The sequence below is a fragment of the Austrofundulus limnaeus genome, unplaced genomic scaffold, assembly GCF_001266775.1.
Source record: "Austrofundulus limnaeus strain Quisiro unplaced genomic scaffold, Austrofundulus_limnaeus-1.0 Scaffold37, whole genome shotgun sequence".
Taxonomy (NCBI): domain Eukaryota; kingdom Metazoa; phylum Chordata; class Actinopteri; order Cyprinodontiformes; family Rivulidae; genus Austrofundulus; species Austrofundulus limnaeus.
Window position 1 is genome coordinate 2,442,764 of NW_013952439.1, and position 10,166 is coordinate 2,452,929.

Genomic DNA, 10,166 nt, shown 5'->3' on the forward strand with positions numbered 1-10,166 from the left:
TCCAAGGTACTGAATGTGCTGGGATGTTTCAGGACTTTAGACAGTGTCGAGGACTGAATGAACTCTTCAAGGTTTTGAAAGTGTTGGGATGTTTCAGGATGAATGAAATGTCCAAGGTCCTTAAAGTTCTGAAATGTTTCAGGACTTTAGAAAGTTTGAAGGGCTGAAGGTTTTTTCCAAGGTACTGAAAGTGCTGGAATGTTACAGGACTTTAGACAGTGTGAAGGGCTGAAGGAACTGTCCAAGGTACTGAAAGTGCTGGGATGTTTCAGGACTTTAGACAGCATGAAGGACTGAAGGAACTGTCCAAGGTCCTGAAAATGCTGGAATGTTTCAGGACTTTAGAGAGTGTGAAGGTCTGAAGGAACTCTCAGGTACTGAAAGTGCTGGGATGTTTCAGGACCTTTGACAGTGTGAAGGGCTTAAGGAACTGTCCAAGGTACTGAAAGTGCTGGATGTTTCAGGACTTACTGTACTTTACTCTACTACATTGTTTTTATGGAACTAAATTTATGGTAAATATCAATTAATAAAATTTATGTTCTTCAACAATTTATAAAATTGTGAAAAGCATGAGAGAGAGAGAGAGAGAGAGAGAGAGAGAGAGAGAGAGAGAGAGAGAGGGAGGGGGGAACCTCTTTTGTACTGTATTTCCATTTTTCGCATCATCATGGAGATTACTCAGAAAATACTAGTAATGAGGACTGTGGAAGAAGGAGACCTTAAATTGGGAAACACAACTTTGTGAGTCTTCAAGCACAAGTTAAAGTATGGATACAAAAATATTTCTACCATCTTAAACATCCCCCAGGAGTTCTGTTAAATCCATAATTAAGAAATGGAAGAAGTACTGTATGTGACATATATTAATCTACAGAGAATGTCATCCTCACATACTGAGTGACCACACAGGAAGGAAGGAGTTCAAAGCTTCTCAATAAAACTTTATACTACAACTGTTGCCTGACTTATTTAGTAGTCTTATGGGTGTATTGTACATTGCAGAATCAAATGTCATTCAGGACAAAATTTGTCAGATTAGAGGGAGAACGTGCAAGGGACTGCAAAAACTAAATAAAAAAACGGACAGATAGTGGGAACAAATGGATGAAGGACAGGACGAATGCAGCTATGGTGGGATGTAGAAAAATGAAAAAAAAAAGGCACGCAGCAGAACTTAAAAAATGTGCCCAAATCTTTTCTCGAAAGATGGGTAGAAATTCTCAAACAAAAATGGAAGCACATGGGAAAGTTTTGTGTCAACTARAACAAAACAGTTAGCCAAACTTTAATGAAATATCACTTGTTGACTCAACCTGGTGAATTTGTCAGGGGAAGCAGTTTTTAAGCGACTYTCAGCTGAAGGACCCACATTAGTTGATGGAGGAGGAGAACCGGTGGCAGTCTTACAGTGAGGGTGTTTAATGGAGATAACCAGGTGCTGAATAGAAATGTGAAATTTCTCAGAGCCGTAAAGTAGTGGCTGAGATAAATCCAGAGATTGACAGGCCAACACTGAACGAGTCAGACAGGATACTAATGCATATCCTGTCATCTGGCCTTCCCTTTTAGCAGGCGGCGTCTCACTGCCCGTTTGGGAACCGGTTTGAGTGACAAGCCTTTGACATTTACAATCTCTCTGAGCTTGAGTGCAAGTGCGGTTATATGGGAATATGATCACGGTGGACAATCTGAATCTTCATTAGTCAATTTATTCTGTTTTAAGCACTGAAAATGTTATTTTTTGCCGTGTTTTTAATGATCTTGTAATTATGTGCCATTTTGGTTGCCTCTAAAAGAAAAAGGGTGATAACGTCTTAAATTGTGTCTGTGTGTGTTTGGCTGTACTGTTACTTATGAATCATCCATCAGGTTTTGATGAAACCTTCACACCATAATCACTAGGTTGTCATCTATGATTACTATTTTACAGTCAATTTGATTCAAGATGGCCGCCACAGTTAACTGAGCCTATGAAACCCAAGTGGCAGCCAATTTTACAAACACTAGGCTGACAGTAATTGTGGTAATAGCTGATCATGGTCCTCAACACATGATTTAAGGGCAACACATTGTTCAGCATCTTTGCACCAAATATGGCATTACTGTAAGTGTTGTTCAACCCTGTTTGTCTGTTAGCAAAATACTTTTAAACCCTTGGACAGCTTTTCTTGAAACTTTCAGGAAGTAATTCACTTTTAGCCAARGCAAAATTAACAACCGTTTGTATGTATACTGTTTATACTGGAAGCGGTAACTGATACTAACCATATGAGATTGTGTGAGATGTCACAATATTGTACAAGATTGTGCATAATGTTATTTTTTAATTTTTGAAAAAAATGTTATATAACTGGTATTTTTCAACAAAAGATATTGATCAAAAATTCTGGCATGAAAGTCTGGGGGCGAAGCACATTCCCTCAAGAAATGCTAGGCCTTTATTTATTGTGTGAATGCTTATAAAGCAGATAATTCCGTACATTTCTCGACACATAACTTCTTCTGCAGTTTTTGTGCTGTTTCAACAATTCACATATTAAAACATTTAGGTCATTCTGGACATTRCTATTGTGATTTTTTGTATAATATTTGTGCGATTGGACTTTTTGAAGTAGTTAGCTTTTTTAGCTACTTTTTTTTCTAATTGAACATGAATTGTTTCCTTCAAACCATTTGTGCCACTTTCCACCTTTTACTGCTCATTTTATCTGATTCCTGTTCATCCTTTCTCAGCTTATTTGTGCTAATTTTAGCTTCCTTTAGCTAATTTCTGCAAACGCAAACTTTTTCTGCTTATTTCAGCTTCCCTCTGCTGGTTTGAGTTTTTATGCTCCTTTCAGCAGTACATTTCAGATTATTTCTGTCTGTTAATTACACATTTTTGTGTTGATTTCAGCTTTATTTTGCTTAATTCTGCATTCCTGCCCTTTTGGTTTTATTGAGCAAAATTTAGCATTTTTAATTTTCCACCTGCTTTACAGCTATTTTTTTGCTAGTTTTAATATTTTTAGCCACTAACTGACTTTATTTTGCGTCCACACAGCATTTTCACAGGCAATTGCTCTAGTTTGAATTGTTTAGGTTGTTTCCACAGTTTGGTTGGTTTTAAGCAGAATGTGTTGCATTCAAATTATGTGTTGAGGAAAATACTCAGATACTATCACAGCAAATTTTAGCTCAGTATTTATGAATTTATTGGTGTTATGGAGACCTGAAAGCAGGTAAATGGATGCAYGCGACTTTAAATGGGAATATTTCCCTCACAAAAAGCAGTGCTCTACATGTGACACATTACCCACCTAATCACAAAGTCCAGCAATGTTGCTAGGAGACTTTATGTCCAGACAAATGGCCGACTAATAAGGCCTGAATTATTCAGCTTCAGCACCGCAGGGGTGATGCTGTTAAGAAACGTTATATTGGCGCGGAAGGCCCATTTTCTCCTCGAGACCTTTTGTGGGCATAAAAATGGGCTGCGCCGGCGAGTTCAGGTGAATCCATTTATGTATAATATTTCCTCACCTTCACCCTTTTCCGAGGCTCTCATCAGAGGGCACTGCAGACAGGAGTGCCTCGGTGTTTTCTCCGCTCCCCTCTCTTTTCCAGACCACTGCTCTGCGGCGTATATACGAACAGAGCCTTCCTATTCCAGCGGCGTAAATTAATCTCCACCACCTGTCCACCTGCAGAACAAGGACAAATGCATTTATTTCCCTCCTCCTCCCCTTCATGCTCCTCCCGCCAGGAAAAATATACAGAGACATGTAATTTAGAGCTGTCGTCTTATCTTGTGCTTCTTTTTTCTTTTTCTCTTTTAGCAAAACAGCACAGAATTTCATTTAGAGGCAGGCTTTTTCAGGATGAAGATGCTGTTTCCAAAAACATTTTGAAATGTGACTAGAAATCTTGAAATCTCTGCTCTCTATGTATGAATGCTGCAGACTGTAAATCCAAATCTTCCAATAGATTTACCTCAGAACTAACCATTGAATAGAACTGGTTGTGAGCAGCAATTTTGTCTCTCTTTTTTTCTTACTATTGCTGGGACTATCATGAAATTGCTTGCAGCATTTTTTCCCCCCTTTCAGGAAAATAACAGATTCCAAACATGCTGAAAACCTCTGATTAAATGCTTCAGGCGTTCAGACTCTAACATGTAAGGCTTTAATATGTTCAAGCAGCTCCGGGTCAAGGTGAGGGACGCATTTGGAAGAAAAGAAATGAGGAAAAGCCAGGTGGGCTGGTTGGCATTACTTCTACATTTGGATAACACAAGCAAAAACTGATTTTTCTTTTCTGTTCACACAACTCAAATTTTTCCAGCAACACTAACACAAAACATAAACAAAAAAGTAGTGGAAAAGTAGCACGTCTTTAAAGAATGCATATTGCTGCTCCCGTGCATGCTAAACACCAACTCTTTGCTAAATATCTGTAAAATGGACAGAGTTATGGGCATTTTTGTGTATGCTAAGGTCAGCAGCCTTTTTAAATTGAGGTCCTCTAAATGTAAATCAGTTATAGATGTACATCTAGTTATTAATTTCTGACCGTTTCATTAAATTCTGTCCAGTGGTTCATTAACTTATTTGCTAACAAACATGCACACTCATGCATAGGGATGGGTAGTTACATGATCACCCACTTTTTATGATGATGGGAGACAGAAACCCCAAATCAGAGAAAGAATGTGTAAAAAACATAAACCACTTTTTTTTAGATTTGATAGCAAAAACCATAAACATAAAACATTTGTTTTGTTACAAATATAGCAACCCCACGGTGCCCATCTGGTGACATGGATAAATAAAAATTATTACATGAGAAAATATTGTAACCTTTCTGTGAGCGATACAGACATTAGAGTCAGATTAGGTTATATACAATATATTTAAATGCATCACATTATATTGTTTTTTTAAGTTTAAGTGTTCAAAAATACCAAACACTTATTAGTATTAGTATTATTGTCATTGTTTTGACAATTAACAGCCTCTGCATGGAAGGGACTGCAATACTTATCTTGTGGCCACAAGATACTTTTATTTTAACACAACCCAATCACAAATTTTAAGCTTTTATTGCATCAATTTTTTTTTATTGAACTAAATAAAAAAATGAAAAAGCAGAAAACTGAGTGGTTCCCAAAGTTCAGGTTGAAGCATTAAATAAGGGCTCCCAGTGGTCTGAAATAAAATTGAATGTAATAACTTTCTTATATTTTCACAATAATTATTACAAAAAAAATCATAAATTCACAAAATTTGGGCTGCTGTAGCTTGGTGATCAGTTCAGCGCCCTCGAAGTCTCTGTTTGTGGTTCAAAAGCTGAAAAGAATTGCTTCATAATATTGCCAGTTTATTTTGGAGAGAATAGCTCGTCAGACAGGCCTGTCCTTTATCTATCCCTCCGTCTTCTTCTGCCATATCTTTGGAATCTGTAAAAATATAAATTGGTATTAACCTGTTTAAAATAAATAGCTCTTTAGCTGGGAAATTTGGCATGCATTGCTTTAAATTCTTGAGGTTTTAAATGACCTTTCTCCAAAAACATTGACGCAACGCAAGCCCTTCAGTTCTTCAAGCCAGTCTAGCATCTGGATTTACTCCAAATACTGGTCTGGATGTGTCCTTTCATCTTGGTCTGGAGCTCATGTGTTTGTTTCTTCCACAAATGTTCTGGAATGTTGATTTGTTGGACCACTTTACTCAATTTCTGCGACTTGTTGACATGATTCAGTTTTAAAAGTAATGATTAAAAAAGTTTTACTAATCATAAATTTCCTCTGTTTCAACATTGTTTTTAATACAACCAGAAACTATAAATGTAAGAATAGCATTTAGAACAGTTTAAAAAAGTGTGTTAAATAAGTGTGATGGATTTTTCCCTGACGTTTATGACCTGTGTACAGAGTGTCCCCCCTCTCAGGGGGACGTATATACCGAAGGCTCTGACACCAGCTCGTCCCTTCAGGGCCGTAGGTTGCCACAAATCTCCAAGTGGCTGCTTCGGTTCGAGTGATGGATGGCCTCCGGCGTGATGTATGGCTGCTGCTTTCCTCCCTGCAGGCCTGCACGGGCCGTGTTTGGTCAAGTGACCTCTGCTTCTCGCGCTTGTCCCTGGAGCCCCAATTTGCTGTCTGGGTATAAATATGATCCACGGTGCAGCGCAACAGATACTGAGCGATGGGTCTCATTGCGGAAAGGACGGAAATCAGATCGTCCTCGGTTTGCTGTTAGCGTCTTCTGCACACAGGCACAGTCCTCGGTAGATTGCTTGATGCTTCAAAGTGCTTTTAATGTTAGTGGACCTCCATTATTATGTTTTTAAAAGACATTTTGAATTAATAAATTGGGTTATAGTGGAACAAATTATTCACAAAGAGATCAGGTAAAGACTTCAGTAATTTATTGTGTACAAACATATTTCGTTTTGCCGGCAGACATGGAGAACAGTGAAAACACAGAAAATTAAGCGTGGCAACTTGTTGCCCTTCCTGCCTGCTTTAGAGTTTCAGCTGCTCTGAAGATGAAAAAGAAATCAATTGTTTTATAACCAGCTGTGAAGAACTCCCCCTTTGCACGTGAGTGATAAGCCCAAAGGAGACGTCAGAGAGGAGAGCTTTAAACCAAAACTTAACGAGACACTTTCCACAGATGAACTTACTGAGAAAGTAAGAGACACCAATATATTATTTTGGATTGTTACCTAAGGAAAAAAAACTATGAATCTCTAATTATGGCATATTTTGTGACTATTTTAACACTTGCGGAAAGATGATATTAATAATGATTATTAAAGTAAACACCTTTTGGTTTTAAATCCTTCATTTTAAGATTTAAATCATTCAGTTGGGTTCTATATAAAGTGGAACTGCAATGCTTTGGTCCATATTCGTCCTCACTGTAACTCCACAAGCCCACCCTTTCCTGAGGTGTGTCTCAGATCAACTCATTTTGAGGCTGTCTCTTTAAACCAGATTGAGGTGCATCACATCTGCCCCCCTCCAAGCTTCTAGAGTGGTCTGTTCCATTTTGATAGAGGGGTTTATGATTATATAGCAGCGCAGAAACATTTTATTTACAAATTAATTCAAATGTGTCAACAAGGGAAGACTTGTCCATCCAGCTTTACATGTTGGAGCCAGAGTCTGACCCAGAGTGAGAGGATAATGAAGATGACAAAATTGTAGACTTTGTAGCAGACCACATCTGTGAGGTTGTTATTTTTGGTCATTAGATTGGTACAAATCTCAGTATTGTGGCCCACTCCTCTTTACAGTACCTTTGAATCTTTTGGCAATTCAAGGCTTCAGCTCCATTTACAAAATTTTGGTCCGCTGATCAATCATGTGAGGTAGATGTTTGCTATGTCACAGRTTCTTTGGCAAATCTGTTTCCATCTCTCTTTTTGCGGATTAACTCTTTTTCGGAAAATCCCAAAACCACCTCAAGCGAGCATAAAAACCTTTGCGAAATTGAGGACATTTATTCAAATTTTGACATTTTCATCCACCATTTCTATTGTGATACTTCAGAATGCACATAAAAAACATTGATGCAAACATGGCTACTGTCATACTAGACCTTATCYCATATTCAGTGGTCTGGTGGGTTTACAATCCTATTGACCCTTCAGTGTAATGAAGTCAACATCATCAGCAGAAAAAAAAGTCCCAAACCATAAAGTTTCTACCTTCATACTTAACTCTGGCAATGTTGCTCAGTAGATTAAACTCAGCATTTATCTGTCTTCAAACTGAATTATTTAGATGCTCCCTGGTTAATTTAAGACTGGCCTGTGCACTTGGCCTTCTTGATCTGTGGATTTCTATCCATTGCAGCACAGTGTGGTGATGTGTGATCTGAACTGTATTCAGATCATCAATAAGCTCCTGCTGTGAAGTTGTGAGCAGATCCCTCACCTTTCTCATCATTAGCCTTCCTCCACYAGGCAAGATCTTGCATGGAGCTGCAGATTGAGGACGTTTGATGATGGGTTTAGACTTCTTTATTTTTCAGAATACTTTCACCAGTTGTCACCTTCTCACCATCTTGTAGCCCATTTCACCATTGTGCATTTCTAAAATCTTGTCTCTGACATCCTTTGAAATCTGTTTGGTTTTGCCCATGTTGAAAGAAAGGTTAGAATGGACGAAATTGATTCTGTGGACAGGTTTGCTTCATACATATTTTAATGGGATGAGATCAGACGTTTCTGTACTCGAATGGTTGTAATTTATGRACCGTATGGGTTACCAATCAGAGCCAGACCTCTGAAGGCAATTTAAGAGATAAAATCTGTTTTTGTCCTAATGATTTGTAAATTACCTGTTAAAACAAWTTTGAGAGTTTGTTTCTTTGCAAGTGGGCAAACAGGCAAAATAACCTATGAGATGAATAATTTCTGAAGTGTAGTTGTATGGGGCACCAAATGTAAAATTAAATGTAAAAAAGTCACACAAATATTTTATTATTTTGCTCACTTTTGTTGTTATTTAACTCACTGTTCTTCCATTTAGCAATTTTTTTACTAAATATTAAATTRAAATGTTAAAAATTAAAAATTAAATCATGAATATAAATATAAAAAAATAATGTTTAGGGTAAACGTTGAAATTTACATTTATTTCTGAATGGAACACAGCCTTTGCTGTTGGTACTCAGTTCTTGTTCAGACATCATCACTAGCTGCGTTTCCATTCACCATGAAATTTCGCAAATAAGAATTTTGAAAACAAATTTGCTCAATGGAAACACGTCAATTTAGAAAAAACACGTTTTTTGACAAAATGGTTTTGTGCTAGGATGAGGTGGTTTTTTGGCCGTTTCGAAATTTGTGTATTTTGCAAAACTGCAATGGAAACACTTTTTTCGCATCACTAGTCATGTGATCAAGAACCATCTGTTTCTACCGGCAAAAAGGTAGACAACAGGAAATAGAAGTTGTAGTAAACTCACTGACTACAATTTCCCAAAAAACGCAGCATACGTAGCCGCTCTCAAGAATAAGGAGCTTGTCACTGGAAAGCCTCTATAAGACACCGACGACTCCTCTGATGGCTGATGATGAGCGCTAGTGTCGTGGTAGCAGTATGCTATGTGTTTACATCCATTGTCACCATGTTTGTAATGACTAATCACGAGAACAAATGAATTCACATGTGACTTTTATAGCATTTCTTACTTAATGGAAACACTGCAATTATGAAACTGTGTTTTTTCAACATTAACAGAATATTCACAAAGTTTTGTGCACATTTGCAATGGAAACACAGCTACTGTGAGACAATAACAACCACCAACACTGCTAACGCTGCTAATGTTGCTAACACTACTATCATTTCTAATGCTGCTAACGTTGCTGCTACAGGACATCAAACTTGCAGTTGTGGCCAGTGTCTGAGCTGAACTCCAGGCTGCCAGTGCTCAGATACCATTGTTTTTAATGAACACATTTTGAATTTAGATTTTAAATATTATCTTCAGCAATGTTAAAGTGTTAGCAGCGGTGACATTTGGCCCAGGATGATACATTATTCTGATTAGCTAACGCTAACCACTTCTACTTCTTCTTCCTTTTAGATTTAGGATTTAATTACATATATGTTTTTTATTTTAATTTAACGTTTAGTCAAAATTAGTTAATTGTAAGAACAGTGAACTAAAAACAATAAAATGTGAGTAGAAAAATTTTTAACACTCAGAAAACGAGCTAAATAATGAAAAATGGGACATTTTTTATACTTGGCATCCCAAATAGGTGGAACTTGTGCGCATGTTTGAGTGTCTGGGATAAACAAAAATGTTCATTTCTGTCTACAAACCTTAAAAACCTCACTATGTGACATTTCTGGTGTTCAAACCACTCAGCAGCCCATGTACAATTTAAAAGTCAAATACGTAAACACTCAGTCCARGCCATCAGGTAATATTTATGATTTATAGTTTTGCTGCTCTGCACTCCCCCACACCACCGTATAATGGGCCACTGAATTCTCATAACGAAGGGAACTTCCAGGCGCTGACACAATACATTTTCCCCCAGCTACAGCTACTTTGGTAAATACACACACAGAGAAATTAGATTTGGCAGGTCATTCAACTCTCCCCTTGGGGATCTGGGACAGCATTTCCTTTTCTTTCTTTTTTTATTTAGCTTCA